This window comes from Podarcis pityusensis (genome assembly GCF_964106645.2).
Source record: "Podarcis pityusensis genome assembly, chromosome: 3".
Classification (NCBI taxonomy): Eukaryota; Metazoa; Chordata; class Lepidosauria; order Squamata; family Lacertidae; genus Podarcis; species Podarcis pityusensis.
In genome coordinates, this window is record NC_138026.1 from 115,130,041 (window position 1) to 115,147,376 (window position 17,336).

A 17,336-nucleotide genomic window follows, 5' to 3' on the forward strand; every position below is an offset into this window, starting at 1 on the left:
TGATAAACTCCCAACTTCTTTTCTTTTTTTAAATATTTTTTTTATTAATTTTAACATATAAATTATAGTACATACCACAAAACTTCACATCTTATACAATCTTTTTTGGACTTCCATCAGCACCTCTGATGATCCACCATTCTTATCACTTCTTCTGCATTTCTTAAATTCTTAAATTCATATTGCCTTTAATTATCTTAAATTCATATTGCCTTTAATTATCTTAACTAACCATCCTCCCCTTTATCCATTTTTGCAATAGTTCCAATAATTCACCTCACAAAACTTCTTGCAAACCTACAAACGTAGTCTGATCATCACAATTACTTTTCAAATAGTCTGTAAACTTACACCAGTCTTCTGTGAATTTCTGGTCCCGCAGATTTCGAATCCTTCCTGTTAGTTTGTCTAGTTCTGCATAGTCCATTAATTTCATCCTCCATTCTTCTTTCGTCAGTAATTCTTCTTGCTTCCATTTTTGTGCCAATAATATTCTTGCTGCCGTCGTTGCATATGAAAACAGCTTAAGATCTTTTCTATTTATATTACTTCCTAGATAAACTCCCAATTTCTAATTGGTTTCGACAAACTAATGATGCAAGATCTTATCAGCAACTTTGCAACACTTTCAGCTTTCTAATATGTATAAATTCAGCTTTGTGGGGCAATTTTGTATTTTCAGTCTATCCAGTGCTTGATAGAGCCTGCTGGATGAGGCCAATGGCCTAACCAGTCCAGCATCCTGTTCTCACAGAGACCATGTGATGGCCTGGGATTCGGACTCAGAGGCTGAACCTGAGGAATCCCAGCCTGCACAGGAGTCCCCTCCTCCAGAACCAGCTGAGCCAGGGCTGGGGCATGAGCCTGAAGGGTCCTCACCTGTGCCGGATCCTCAGGTGCAGGCACCAGCTGAGTCTGCTCTGGCCCCTGAGGTGATGGAGGACCCATTGCCTGCAGGTGCTCCACTCTCAGCCCCATCAGGGGAAGAGAAGGTTGCCTCTGGGTCTGGTAACCCTCCAGCCTCTCCTGAGCTGCAGAAGCTCAGGGCAGAGAGGCGGAGGGAACTAAGTTCCCGCAGGAGGAGTGCTCACCTCCAGGCCAGGAGAGGCGAGTCACCTGTGGACTGGGGCCGCCCTATGCCTCGGGGCAGATAAAAGCCAGCCAGCCCCAGTCCCAGGTTGCGGGAGCAACATTGTTGGTAGCCTGTCCCTGCCTGCACCCTGTCCTGCTCGTCTGCCAGAGTTCCTGACCCTACCCGACTCCCCGCCTTGGACCCAGCTACAGCTTTGACAGACAGCCTCCATACCGCACCATCGAACTTGGACTGGACACGGACCTCACCTCTCGGTTAGCCCCCGGGACCAGCACAGACCAGCCAAATGCCTGTGAGAAGCTCATAAGCAGGATCTGAGCACAAGAGCATTCAGAAGCATTAGAGGCAGTGTTCATTTTGGGGGTGGGGCTCCAATAGGAGTTTATTCCACATGTGTTCTTCTGTATTATTGGTGCATGGATTTGTTTCACAGGTGTTTTGATGCATTATTGTTGCAATACATTGTATTGTCATAGTCACTGGTCATCATCATGATCATGTAATTATTTGTACCTTGCCCCGGCAACTCTGGGCAGCTTCCAGCATATGCAAAAATATAATAAAGCACCAAACATTAAAAACTTCCCAATGCAGGGCTGCCTTCAAGTGTCTTCTAAAGGTTGTATAGTTAATTATCTCCTTGACTGCTATATACTGAAGTTCTCACCCTGGGCCAGCAGGGGGGTACTGTAGATAGTTTTCACTCATGTCCACATATACAAATAAGGGATTGAAAGTGACGTTCAGTGATTGGATAGTTACAGAAAGTTGTTACAGTTACATTGTAGTGGAGCTCTATATAAGCAGGCTGGCTGAACCCTTCAGTTCAGTTCAGTTCTGGCCTGTGAATAAACAAGAGCTGTTTGAAGAATCGCTGTGTCGTCTGATGTGTTCACCCACAACTTAACATTGACATCTACTGGGAGCGTTTTCCACAGGGCGGGTTGCCATATGTCAACAAGTTTTGTGTCTGGACTTTCACTTTTTGAAAGATGGCACCCTTACTACCAAGAAGTCCTTAACTGCCCCCCCTTGGTTCTCACTTTCAGTTCATGATATCCATGGTGCAGGTAACAATGAATGCAGAATATTTTACTGCACAAGTCATCAACAGTGACACATGAGAAACAGCATAAGGTAGGATAACACCTGTTATTTCTCAAATGGTTTTGGAATTCCTTTTGACTTTGTGGTTTTTGCGCTGTTTGGGAGAACCCTTTTCTTTGTGTTTGTACATTTAGAAATCCTTTGGCTTGCATCCAAAATAGTGCCCATTATTCTATGAGAGGGAGAAAATGTGCTACAAATGTGCTTTAAAAGTACTGCGTTGGTGTGCAGCCTTAGTCGGTAGGTATGTAAAGGAGAAAATTGTAAGGTAGGGGTTGAATGAGCTTCAAAAGTGATAGTTTGTGATGATTACAGTTAGGTACCTTTAATAATAGAATTGTAGAGTTGGAAGGGACCACAGTATTTTACAGTAGCAGATTATAGTGATGATTGCTGAGATTATTTTACTGATAATCTGTAATGGGCAGGGAACCATTTGGAAGAAATACTCATAGGTAGCACAAATATCCTGGCACCACAAAGTTTTTTCTTCTTCCCTACAGCACATATGTTAAATTAGTTTATAATTTTCAAAACCTTTGGGGTGTAGTGCTGCTGGACTGACAGACATCCCTGATTTACAGTGGTACCTCGGGTTACATACACTTCAGGTTACATACGCTTCAGGTTACAGACTCCGCTAACCCAGAAATATTACCTCGGGTAAGAACTTTGCTTCAGGATGAGAACAGAAATCGTGCAGCGGCGGTGCAGCGGCAGCAGGAGGCCCCATTAGCTAAAGTGGTGCTTCAGGTTAAGAACAGTTTCAGGTTAAGAACAGACCTCCAGAACAAATTAAGTTCTTAACCCGAGGTACCACTGTATTTGTTTTTTGCCACTATAACACCCAGTAAACGTTGATACTTATTTTCTTTTTTGTAGGAACCTAGGACACTGAGTTGGGACATGGATGGCGCTGTGGTCTAAACCACTGAGTCTAGGGCTTGCCAATCAGAAGGTCGACGGTTCGAATCCCTGCTACGGGTTGAGCTCCCGTTGCTCGGTCCCAGCTCCTGCCCACCTAGCAGTTCGAAAGCACGTCAGTAGATAAATAGGAACCGCTCCAGCGGGAAGGTAAATGGCCTTTCCGTGCGCTGCTCTGGTTAGCCAGAAGCTGCTTAGTAATGCTGGCCACATGACCCGGAAAAACTGTCTGTGGACAAACGTCGGCTCCCTTGGCCTATAGAGCAAGATGAGCATGCAACCCAGAGTCGTCCGCGACTTGACCTAACAGTCAGGGATATCTTTACCTTTACCTTAGGACACAGAGTTATACCTAGTTAGACCAGTGGTCTATCTAACTCAACTAGGGTTGCCTTATTTCAAAAAGTGAAAATCTGGAAACGAAAGTCTTAGTTTTGCCCAAAGTTGTTGAGCTCTCTCTTTTTTTTTTTTGCAAAAAGTCTGAGCTATTTTGAAGGCAAGTCGCCTTGCAACATGAGTTGCCATATGTCTGGACACAACAGTATGGCAACTCTAACCTACACTGACTGGCAGCAGCTGTCTCAGGGTTCAGGCATGGGACACTCCCAACCCTAGCTGGAGCTGCCAGAGATTGAACTGGGAACCTTCTGGATGTAAAGAGCCAATGCGGTGCAGTGGTTAAGAGCCGTAGACTCGTAATCTGGTGAACCGGGTTCACTTCCCCGCTCCTCCACATGCAGCTGCTGGGTGACCTTGGGCTAGTCACACTTGAATTCTCTCAGCCTCACTCACCTCACAGAGTGTTTGCTGTGGGGAGGAAGGGAAAGGAGAATGTTAGCCGCTTTGAGACTCCTTCGGGTAGTGATAAAGCAGGATATCAAATCCAAACTCTTCTTCTTCTTCTAAAGTGGAAGTCCTGCCCGTGACCCTTCCTGTTAGGATTCAGCAGCTTCTGAACTTGTTATGTACTAACCTTGGATCCTAGAACAATAGGGTAGTAGGATCCTAGAATGCAACAACGGATTGGCTTGCAGGAGAAGACCAATCAGGCTCCAGGAGGGAAGCAGAATCAGCCAGTCAGAGGGGAATCATTGTGTAAATAATGTATATAAAAGCCTGAGGTTTGGGGGGCAATTCAATCACTGTTTTACAAGCTGCAATAAAGAGCATGAAATCACTACAGGACTCCGAGTATATTTCAGAACTCCATGAAAACAGCTTGCGATGCGGGCCGGATTAAATGTCACCCACCCATGTCGCAGCGCATGCCTGGAGGAAATAGAATTTCAAGTGCAACTGTTCCTCGATTTCTAAGGAAATGCACATGCCCCGTGCATTCGCACTCAGGTTATGGAGCTGTGCCATGTGCCACTGTGAGATTTAATGGCGAAACCTGAAGCCTCTGCTATGAAGCATATACAGCTTAGCTGGCTGCCTTTGCCCATTGAAGCCTCAGATCAGATTTCACCACTCTCTGGCGTGACCTTGGCCTTGCTCAGCGAAGGCTTAAAAGGCCCTGGGCTTTGCTTTCGGGGCAATTGCTAAAAGGCAATTAACACCTTCAATTGCCCAGACCAAAACGGGTGTGCAAGTGGAATGCTGCCTTTTGAACTTCAAGCTAGTAGGTGATATTTGAGCAATCGGAGGAGACTTTCTGCAGTTGTCTAAGGCAGCCTGTGGCCGGAAAGGACCGCTTAGAGTTGTGAGCAAAACTGACCCTCAACTGGGGCTTCCTTGGCTGAGGAGGCTCACATAAGAACAAGCTGGTGGATAAGGCCAAATGGTCATCAAGCTGTGATAAGAATTTTAAGGTCTTAGATATATATTAAATGTTCATAAACGTACCAACCAAGCACGTACATAGATCAGCACAGGAAGACTGACCGGAAACCATTTTTGGCTCCCAAACTGACCAAATGTTTTCTCTGCAAGGTCAAAGGAAAATGGAAAAGCCTCCCCATTGTCTTTTCCTTCACAAATCCTGTCTTAAGGGTATGTCTGTGTATGAATAGGGTGAGCCAGTGACCTGGCTCAGAACTAAGCACAGTGGTACCTTGGGTTACATACGCTTCAGCTTACAGACTCTGCTAACCCAGAAATAGTACCTCGGGTTAAGAACTTCGCTTCAGGATGAGAACAGGCGTTGGCGCGGCAGCAGCGGGAGGCCCCCATTAGCTAAAGTGGTACTTCACGTTAAGAACAGTTTCAGGTTAAGAAGGGACCTCTGGAACGAATTAAGAACATAACCAGAGGTACCACTGATGTTATCATTACAAAAGACTGGCCAGGCTCCCCAGGGTATTCAATCAAGTAAGCAATAACAGGTAACCTGCCAGACAGGAGATAAACAACGACAGGAGATAAACAATGCACTCAGATTTCTGCTGTAGACCACCCTTTCTGTGATGTAGGTATGATGTGTCTGGGGGGTGGTCTTGGACTCCAGGGCCGGCAATTTAAAATGTCTATATAAGGACGGGCACACCTTGGTTCTGGGTTCCTCCTCCTTTCTTGCGTGTGAGGGGAGCACCCTGTTGCAACAGATCAATAAAGATCAGGCTTACTAGCTGCTTTGCTTCTCAATACAGTGGTACCTCGGGTTAAGTACTTAATTTGTTCCGGAGGTCCGTTCTTAACTTGAAACTGTTCTTAACCTGAAGCACCACTTTAGCTAATGGGGCCTCCCGCTGCCGCACAATTTCTGTTCTCATCCTGAAGCAAAGTTCTTAACCCGAGGTAATATTTCTGGGTTAGCGGAGTCTGTAACCTGAAGCGTATGTAACCCGAGGTACCACTGTATTCTCTGGTTGGCCTCTGTTATTTTCTCCTACCAATAGGGAACCTATGTAAGGACACTATATGGGCTCTTGGATACCCCATAAGGGAAAAGGGCAGATTTTGTTTACAACAAAGCCCAGCTTCCTGTTCTCACTGCGGCCAACCAGATGCTTGGGGGAAACCAGCAATCAGAACAGGAACACAACAGCCCCTCCCAGCAACTGGTTTTCAAAAGCACTGCTGCAAAGCCATCACAGCTAGGAGCCACTGATAGTCCTCTCCTCCAGGAATTTGTCTCATCCTCGTTTAAAGCCTTCTATCACTGCCTCCTGCAGAAGGGAGTTCGGTAGTTTAACTATGGGCTGTGCGATGAAGTCCTGAAATCTTCCAGGAAGACGGTTCTTCTTTTGAAATCAGACTGGCACTTACAATCTTGATATCTTGTCAACCTGCTGTTTTTGTGTCCAGTCCCCCAGCATTTTAGAGAACAACTGCGATTCACTGTCGGTAGTTTCTCCTGTATTTTATGATATTTTAATGGTTTCATTGTGAGGTGCCATGCTGTATGTTGTTTTTTTTAATGAGTCGGTGATGTATAAATACTATTATTAATAAAACAAAGACGTGAGGAGATATGAAATGTGTTTGTAGAATTTGTATTGCTAAAACAGAAAGGGGTCAAACCATCACAAGAGGTGTTGAAATTTTGGGAGGTTGGATAGTCGCAATGGAATGGTCTCTGTGGTGGGGTGCCCATTTTTATTCTTTGACAAAATAAATAAATAAATAAATAAATAACAAAGGCGGTGGAGATAATATACCGCTTTCCCTTGCACTTGATGTTGATCTAGATGATCACGTTCAAGGTGTTAATTTTAACTTTTAAACCCCTTAACAGCTTGGGACCAGTTTTCTTGTTGGATCGCCTAACCACAAGGACCGCCTCTTTCCATACCTGGACACTGAGATCATCCTCTGAGGCCCTCCTTTGTGTGCCTACTCCTTGAAGGGTCCAGAGGGTGGCGACCTGAGAACAGGCCTTCTCTTCAGTGACTCCTTGTCTATTTCCGGGTTTTTGGCGTTCGGGAGCCGAAACGTTCCAAAAGGGAGACGTTCAGGAACCAAGGTTTGACTGTACACTCGAACTTAACGTCGAAGCTGAACATAACGGCATTAGGTCTTCATGCTTTTCAAATATTTGCAGAATTCAGTAGGGTGTGTTTGTGTGTGTGTGTGTGTGTGTGTGTGTGTGTAAGTGGTTCCTTTCGAATTACATGTTATGACAGCTGATATGAAAGTAAGGATCCCACCCAGGAGCTTCTCGAAAGTAAATTTAGTTACAGAGAAGGAACAGTTGGTGCTAACAGATTATTAGAAGACCGAGGATGTAAAAGATATCGCCAGTTGGCGGAGGACCTGCAATTCCTTCAGCTGGGGGTTCATGACTACGGGAGAAAAAGACCTCGAGAGCAATGCAATTAAAGGGGCTTGTTTGGGGGCAACGGATGGCATTCGAAGCTGGCTGGGGCGGGGGAGAAGGCACGCATGGCAATTTGTTTATTTTATTGAACAAAGAAAGATTTGCTTGTTTTACATGGAATATTGAAATTATCAGTGAAAACAGTCTAAAATAATTAAGAGCATTTAAAATTAACAGCCAAAAAGGTTGAAATGCAAGTCGGTGGCTGGGTGGGCTTGCCTAAAGAAAAATGTTTTAGGCAAACACCAAGGTGTCAATAGGCAGGGAGTTCCAAAGGGGCTGCCCCACAAAAACATCAATTTCTTATAAGGGAGGAATGAGTATTATGTGGCACTTACAACATGGCCAGTTCCTCATATCAAAGACGTTGAGTGGCCATATATAGGTTGGTTAGTTAGTTAGTTAGTTAGTTAAAGGTAAAGGGTCCCCTGACCATTAGGTTCAGTCATGGCCAACTCTGGGGCTGCAGTGCTCATCTTGCTTTACTGGCCGAGGGAACCAGCGTACAGCTTCTGGGTCATGTGGCCAGCATGACTAAGCCGCTTCTGGCGAACCAGAACAGTGCACGGAAACGCCATTTACCTTCCCGCTGGAACGGTACCTATTTATCTACTTGCACTTTGACGTGCTTTTGAACTGCTGGTTGGCAGGAGCAGGGACCGAGCAACTGGAGCTCACCCCATTGCGGGGATTTGAACCGGCAAGTCTGATCAGCAAGTCCTAGGCTCTGTGGTTTAACCCACAGCGCCACCCGCCTCCCATCTTTAGGCTTAGAAGGGTAGCAAAAATGGGGTTTCACTGACTGTTTGCAGCCAGTTCGTTGCATTCAGTTTTGCGTACCACAAATGCAGACTGCGGTCCAGTTTGGGAGCTTTGCGAGCTTTGCACAGTCTTGCATTTCCCAGCTTTTCCTTTGAAGTAGCAATGGGAGCAGGAGGCAGCAATTAATTTCTAAAAAGACAGGCACCAAGGTTTTGATCAGGGAGTTATGTTTCCTAAATCCAGATGTGTGGGAATGGATTACACCCTAGTTTAAATGCTTCTGTGCTACTCTCATAACAGTCCAGCAGATGGCACCGGCCTGCCATAAAACTTTACTCAGATAAAGTGTTCCAACAGCAGGGAAAGAACCTCGACTGTGCAACGTTTTGGGAGCTGTGAAGAAATCCCTTTGAGGTTTGTACAGGTGGAACTGCAAGCACTGCGTCCCCTTGCATCAGAGCATGGCGAGGACCATGGATGCAGGAATGTTGTAACGCATAAGGCTGTGCAATCCACCAAACAACGTCTCTTGTCTATAACTGCCTCTCTATTGGGGCAGAGGAAGGGGTTGCGGTAGGGGTGGGCTGCCCCAGGTGTCACCACTGAGGGGGGGTGACAAAATGCCGGGTGGCACTCACTGCAGGGCCTGCAGCACGCCCAAGCCACGCGTCTCTCCTGGGAGTGACGCGGTGACTAATAATAATAATAATAATAATAATAATAATAATAATTTATTATTTATACCCCGCCCATCTGGCTGGGCTTCCAGAGCCACTCTGGGTGGCTTCCAACAAAATATTAAAATACATTGGTACCACGGGTTACATACGCTTCAGGTTACATACGCTTCAGGTTACAGACTCCGCTAACCCAGAAATAGTGCTTCAGGTTAAGAACTTTGCTTCAGGATGAGAAAAGAAATCGTGCTCCAGTGGCGCGGCAGCAGCAGGGGGCCCTATTGGCTAAAGTGGTGCTTCAGGTTAAGAACAGTTTCAGGTTAAGTACGGAACTCTGAAATGAATTAAGTACTTAACCCGAGATACCACTGTACAGTAATGCATCAAACATTAAAAGCTTCCCTAAACAGGGCTGCCTTCAGATGTCTTCTAAAAGTCTGGTAGTTTTTGTTCTCTTTGACATCTGGTGGGAGGGTGTTCCACAGGGCAGATGCCACTACTGAGAAGGCCCTCTGCCTGTTTCCCTGTAACTTGGCTTCTTGTAGTGAGGGAACCGCCAGAAGGCCCTCAGTGCTGGACCTCAGTGTCCGGGAAGAAGACTTGGGCATGTGCAGGCTCTGCGCTTCCCCAAATGCTCTGCCCGCCATCTCTCCCCCAGCTGTAGGGCGGCTGAGTGGGAGGAGGCAGGCAGACTCCTCGGAGGCTCCACGGAGCATCCTGCCCTGGCTCGCCCCACCCCGCGGGTGGCTGGCACCACCCGTGGGCACAAGGCACACACGCCATCCGGGGTGCCCAATTGGTTTGATCCACCTCTGCTCTCTATAAGTAAAGCCAGACAAAGCACAACTGTTTTCAACAGCTCTCCTACAGCTGGGGGGGGGGGAGGGGAGGGAAATGGGGCCAGAAATGTGGAACCAAGGAAGCAGTTCCACAACCAGCCTGCTTCTTAAAAAAAACATCTGGGTACCTACAAACATAGAGAGATGCCTTCTACTCCCTCTGACCCTAGGAGCCCTCATAAGGGAGCTGTGCCTGGAGGAAGAACTGTGAGGGGAGAGACTCCATCAGGCAAGGCCTCCTTCCACTTACCTTGCCCCCCCCCCCCCCGGCCCTGGGTCTCCTCATGAGGAAGCTGTGCCTGGAGGAAGAACTGTGAGGGGAGAGACTCCACCAGGCAAGGCCTCCTTCCACCTGCCTTGCTCCACCCTCTAGTCTTCTGCTTCTCAATTTGTATTGTATTATTTCATGTACTGTGGCTTGCCGTTGTTTTATTGATATAGTTTAGAAATTATTTCTTGTAACTGTTGAGTGGATTTCTGTTTAACTTTTATATGTTTTTATTATCTAATACTATTCTAATGATTGTTGAATGTTACCTTTTTGATGTAGGTAGCCTCTTTTAAAGTTTTATTATCACATTTTTGTATTGCATTAGATTGTTATAAGATGTACATTTTTTGTTTCTTCAGCTTGTAAACTGCCTTGAGTATTGTAAGATAGAAAGACGGTATACAAATTAAAAAATGATGATGATGGTTAACATGGTTAGCACTCCAGGGTTTCAAATGTGGAACACTCCCAGACCTACCAGGAGATGCATGTCGGCGCAAAAAAGTCAGACAGCTTTTGTAGGTTTTTTTTTGGTGTTGCTTCAAAAACACCAAAGTGGTGAGCCAGTGAGGTGTAGTGGTTAGAGCATTGGTTGCCGACCAGTGTGCCATGGCACCCTGGGGAAACTTGAGGAACTTGCGGACCGTATCGTCTTGCATTAGCTTTCTCCCTTTCTCTTTCTGAGGAACATTCAAGGGAGCTGGCAGCTTCGAACCCATCATCTTCCTTCCTTGAGTTCTCCTCCTCTTCTTCCTCCTTGCTACCTCCCAGTCACATCCCAGATTCCTAGCCTCACCCTTTGCCCTGCTCTCCATTTTTGGAACGCCTACATCAGGGGGAAGCAACCTTTTTCAGCTGTGGGCCGGTCCACCGTTCCTCAGACCATGTGGTGGGCTGGACTATATTTTGAAAAAAAATAGTGGATTCCTATGTCCCACAAATAACCCAGAGATGCATTTTACATAAAAGCACACAGTCTACTCATGTAAAAATGCCATGCAGGCCCCACAAATAACCCAGAGATGTATTTTAAATAAAAGGACACATTCTGATCATGTAAAAACACGCTGATTCCTGGACCGTCTGTGGGCTGGATTGAGAAGGCGATTGGGCCGCATCCGGTCCATGGGCCTTAGGTTGTCTACCCCTGGCTTACATTCTGAACCCTGGAATTGGTGGCTCCCACAGGGGAGATGCAGAAAGGATGTGGTTGGTCAAGGGAGCCGTGGACTCAAAAAGGTTGAAAACCACTAAGTTAAGAGTGTTAGACTAGGAGCTGGGAGACCAGGTTTGCAAATCGCCCCTTGGTTATGAAGTGCACTGGGTGCCCCTGGAGGCCAGTCACCACCTCTGAACCTAGCCTACCTCACAGATTAAATGAAGAGGCAGAGAACTGTGTATACCACCTTGAGCTCCTTGGAGAGGAAATCAAATTAATTTGCTAAGCCTGTTTGATCAGATATGGATCAAAAAGAGGTTTTTTCTCTCTCTGTGTGTATGGTCACACTGTGGTATTAAAGACCTTCTTAGATAACTTTCAACTCTCTTAAAAGCTGCTGTCGTTCTCCAGGTTAGATTAGCATCCACTAAGAAAGTGCAAGGAAACTGTATTTTTTAAACTGCTGTTGTAAAGGATGTCAGATCGATTGGCAGCTTATATTTTGGCCTCAAGGTGGCAGCATAGCCACAGGATTCTGGGAAAGACCAGGTTTCCCCCCCTCCTGGAAAACGCCCGTATTTTTTGCTCTATAAGATACACCAGACCACAAGACGCACCTAGTTTTTGGAGGAGGAAAACAAGAAAAAAAATATTCTGAATCTCAGAAGCCAGAACAGCAAGAGGGATTGCTGCGCAGTGAAAGCAGCAATCCCTCTTGCTGTTCTGGCTTCTGGGATAGCTGCACAGCCTGCATTCACTCCATAAGATGCACACACATTTCCCCTTACTTTTTAGGAGGGAAAAAGTGAGTCTTATAGAGCAAAAAATACGGTAATATAGTGGTACCTTGGTTTAAGAACGATTCGGTTTACAATCTCTGCAAAACCGGAAATAGTGTCCCGGTTTGAGAACTTTATCTCAGTCTAAGAACGGAATCCGAATGGTGGAAGGGCACCAACAGCGGGAGGCCTTATTAGGGAAAGTGTGCCTTGGTTTAAGAATGGTTTCGGTTTAAGAACAGACTTCCGGAACGGATTAAGTACCACTGTAGTGGAATTACATAAGTGTTTAATTAGAAATATAGGAAGAAACTCCACTCCACAACTCATCCTATTAAAATAAAACAGACAAAAAGAGTTGCGGATTGAAAAGATACCTTTGTTGGAATAAATGATAGTCAAATGGGCTGGGAGTTAACATGATAAGATTTCTAATAATTCAGACAGCAGATATTTCCATGCAAAGACACACAATGTTATTCCCATAACATATCGATGAAACTTGACCTTACTGGAAGTGAAAAAGCTGTTTCTTTTTGTATCTTCGAAGCAAGGCGTCTCTTCTGTTTGTGAGACAGGATGATGCTTACTTTGATATCGGCGCTTTCCCAGAATCCAATGGTTCCAGAGGATCATGTAATGATACGATATCTGGGTAATTATTTATTTCTGCGTTCTTTCCTGATAATGCAAATGCCTCTTTCTGGTAAACAAAAGAATAACGTTGGAATGTTACTGAAGGCACTCTGGTTTCAACATTCAGTGTGGATGCTAAAATTCGCACACATTTCTTTCGGGTTTGCCGCTTTTGCAACCCGAAGTTTACATTACTCGAGAGTAACGTAACCAGAGGGTCTACTGTATCTGTGGGAAGGGGTGTGTCTGTTAATTGTATTGTTGCTTTGGTTTAATTATTTACTGTGCTTTACCTTGTCTGTGAATCGCCCTGAGGTCTTTGGATGAAGGGGCCGTATATAAATTTAATAAAGAAATAAATAAAATAAAATCTGCACTGGAAGGAGAAAAAACACACCCCTATTTATCTGTGCATATACACACATTAACATGTTGTATATGTTCAGGAATTGACCACTGAGAGACTTGCAGAAGGTTGGTCTCGATGACCCTTTTCAACCTACGAATCTTTTGGAAACTTCATCGAACGTATGAAGGAAAGACGTATGCAGGCTTCTCTGTTTACATCCTCCCGAATTTCCCTCTCACCTCTTGCAACAATGGTGCAATACCACATTGCACGTCCCTATGGATCTCCACGGGCGGCTACAACGACCAGGAAAACACAGACCTTTTTGCTGCTGACATTCAAGATCAGAGCTTGGAGCGGTGGAGGATCCTGTTCGAAAGGAAAGATAGTCACAGGTTATTCTATTCACAGCCAGCTTGCCCCCCAAGTTGCAGTAGGTACGTGACTGTGCTTGGGCCATTATGTATGTGAGCTTGACTTCTGGAAGCAAAATTATTGTCCTGGCTGCCACTCCCTTTCTCTGCCAACCCTTGGATTTTTGTTTAATGCGAGAAAGGGGAATGTCTACATCCATCATGCTGCTTCCCAACTTAACCCCTGGCTACCACTGAATAGTGGGACGCGGCTGGCACTGTGGGTTAAACCATAGAGCCTAGGACTTGCCGATTGGAAGGTCAGTGGTTCGAATCCCCATGACGGGGTGAGCTCCTGTTGCTCAGTCCCTGCTCCTGTCAACCTAGCAGTTTGAAAGCACATCAAAGTGCAAGTAGATAAATAGGTACCGCTCCGGTGGGAAGGTAAACGGCGTTTCCGTGCGCTGCTCTGGTTCACCAGAAGTGGCTTAGTCATGCTGGCCACATGACCTGGAAGCTGTACACCGGCTCCCTCGGCCAATAGAGCGAGATGAGCACCGCAACCCCAGAGTTGGCCACGACTGGATCTAATGGTCAGGGGTCCCTTTACCTTTTATCACTGAATAATCATCTCTGCCAGTCTGATGGATCGAACCTGGAAGGCGTTAAAGCCATGGTAAAGGTAAAAGGTAAAGGACCCCTGGATGATTAAGACCAGTCAAAGGCGACTATGGGGTTGCGGCGCTCATCTTGCTTTCAGGCCGAGGGAGCCGGTGTTTGTCCATAGACAGCTTTCTGGGTCATGTGGTCAGCATGACTAAACCACTTCTGGTGCAACGAAACACCATGATGGAAGCCAGAGTGCACAGAAACACCATTTACCTTCCTGCCACAGTGATACCTATTTATCTACTTGCACTGGTATGCTTTCAAACTGCTAGGTTGGCAGGAGCTGGGACAGAGCAACGGGAGCTCACCCCGTTGCGGGGATTCGAACCGCCGACCTTCTGATCGGCAAGCCCAAGAGGCTCAGTGGTTTAGACCACAGCGCCACCCGCGTCCCTAAAGCCATGGACAACCTTCCAGCTAGGCATGTCAATAGGCAAAAATGGGCAGAGGCAGGGATGAAGTTATTACCTTTATCTGAAGACATCTGAAGGAAGCCCTGTATAAGGAAGCTTTTTAAGGCTTAATGTTTTATTATGTTTTTCTACATGTTGGAAGCCGCTCAGTGTGGCTGGGGCAACGCTGTCAAATGGGCGAGGTACAAATAACATATAATAAGAAGAAAATAATAATTAAAGGCAGCTACATTCCCGTGATACGGAAGTCCAAAGGCACACCCACAACACACATTTAGAGCATTCCTATAGCACTGTATGATCACTGCAGATGGTGACAGCAGCCATGAAATTAAAGGACGTCTGCTTCTTGGGAGAAAAGCAATGACAAACCTAGACAGCATCTTAAAAAGTAGAGACATCACCTTGCCAACAAAGGTCCGTATAGTAAAAGCTATGGTTTTCCCAGTAGTGATGTATGGTAGTGAGAGCTGGACTATAAAGAAGGCTGATCGCCGAAGAATTGATGCTTTTGAATTATGGTCCTGGAGGAGACTCTTGAGAGTCCCGTGGACTGCAAGAAGATCCAGCCTATCCATTCTGAAGGAAATAAGCCTTGGGTGCTCACTGGAAGGACAGATCCTGAAGCTGAGGCTCCAATACTTTGGCCACCTCGTGAGAAGACAAGACTCCCAGGAAAAGACCCTGATGTTGGGAAAGATTGAGGGCACAAGGAGAAGGGGACGACAGAGGACGAGATGGTTGGACAGTGTTCTCGAAGCTACAAACATGAGTCTGACCAAACTGTGGGAGGCAGTGGAAGACAGGAGTGCCTGGCGTGCTCTGGTCCATGAGGTCATAGAATCATAGAATCATACATAGAATCATAGAGTTGGAAGAGACCACAAGGGTCATCGAGTCCAACCCCCTGCCAAGCAGGAAACACCATCAGAGCACTCCTGACATATGGTTGTCAAGCCTCTGCTTAAAGACCTCCAAAGAAGGAGACTCCACCACACTCCTTGGCAGCAAATTCCACTGTCGAACAGCTCTTACTGTCAGGAAGTTCTTCCTAATGTTTAGGTGGAATCTTCTTTCTTGTAGTTTGGATCCATTGCTCCGTGTCTGCTTCTCTGGAGCAGCAGAAAACAACCTTTCTCCCTCCTCTATGTGACATCCTTTTATATATTTGAACATGGCTATCATATCACCCCTTAACCTCCTCTTCTCCAGGCTAAACATGCCCAGCTCCCTTAGCCGTTCCTCATAAGGCATCGTTTCCAGGCCTTTGACCATTTTGGTTGCCCTCCTCTGGACACGTTCCAGTTTGTCAGTGTTCTTCTTGAACTGTGGTGCCCAGAACTGGACACAGTACTCCAGGTGAGGTCTGACCAGAGCAAAATACAGTGGCACTATTACTTCCCTTGATCTAGATGCTATACTCCTATTGACACAGCCCAGAATTGCATTGGCTTTTTTAGCTGCCGCGTCACACTGTTGGCTCATGTCAAGTTTGTGGTCAACCAAGACTCCTAGATCCTTTTCACATGTACTGCTCTCGAGCCAGGTGTCACCCATCTTGTATTTGTGCCTCTCATTTTTTTTGCCCAAGTGCAATACTTTACATTTCTCCCTGTTAAAATCCATCTTGTTTGTTTTTGCCCAGTTCTCTAATCTGTCAAGGTCGTTTTGAAGTGTGATCCTGTCCTCTGGGGTGTTAGCCATCCCACGAAGAGTCGGACATGACTAAACGACTTAACGACAACAACGTAGCACCGTAACATTCCTAGTTTTCTCCAAACAATCCAGGCCAAAACAAACACACACAGAAGAAGAAGAAGAAGAGTTTGGATTTGATATCCCGCCTTTCACTCCCCTTCAGGAGTCTCAAAGCGGCTAACATTCTCCTTTCCCTTCCTCCCCCACAACAAACACTCTGTGAGGTGAGTGGGGCTGAGAGACTTCAAAGAAGTGTGACTGGCCCAAGGTCACCCAGCAGCTGCATGTGGAGGAGCGGAGACGCGAACCTGGTTCCCCAGATAAGGAGACTACCGCTCTTAACCACTACACCACACTGGCTCTGCTGCTGACTCTGCTTCCCAACCCTTCATGCCCCTTTGCCCTTTCCCCATAGCTGACCAACCACCTTCCCTTCCCCTCACTCTGCCCTGTTGGCAGCTACGTGAATTGCAGAGCACGAGGGGACCTTCCATTTTTATGCAGATGGGAAGAGATAAATTGGAAGAGGAGGATGGGGAAAAAATGTTTCAGAAAGGGTAATGAAAATCAGTTCAGCAGAGATCTTCCAAAGGTCACAGGTGCCCTAGCAAGAACACAATTGTTAAAGGCACTTGTTTTCACCTCTTTTTAATGTTTTAATCTTTGATGGATTACTGTATTTTAATATTTTGTTGGAAGCCCAGCCAGATGGACGGGGTACAAATAATAATAATAATAATAATAATAATAATAATAATAATTGACTACGGTAGATAACCATTGGAGTCCCTTCCAATTCTACAATTCTATGAACCTCTAAGTAATTCCAAAGGGTTGGTGTAACATCAGTTATGTGTCTGCTCTACACAACATCTCAGTTCCTGTTACAGTAAAAAGAACAAACAACAAGGCCCTTTTCGTTGAATTAATACCCTCCAATATTTCTACAATGAAAACTGGTATAATAATAATAATAATAATAATAATAATAATAATAATACTCCACCCATCTGACTGGGTTGCCCCAGCCACTTGGGGCGGCTTCTGACATATATAAAAACTTAATAAAACATAACACATTAAAAAAAAAAAAACTTCCTTATACAGAACTGCCTTCAGATGTCTTCTAAAAGTTGTGTAGTCACATATCTCCTTGGCTCGAGGGGTCACATAACTCCATACCATCTAACATTTCTCTCATGAAAATAGGGGTGTCCTTAGGCCATGGTTTTCAACCATTGTGCCATGACACCCTGGGATGCTGCAGGCAACGCTGGTCTCTGTCCCTCTTTCCTTCCCTCCCTCCTCTGATGAACCTCTTGCATCTCTGCCTCTCAAAGGCTTGCACA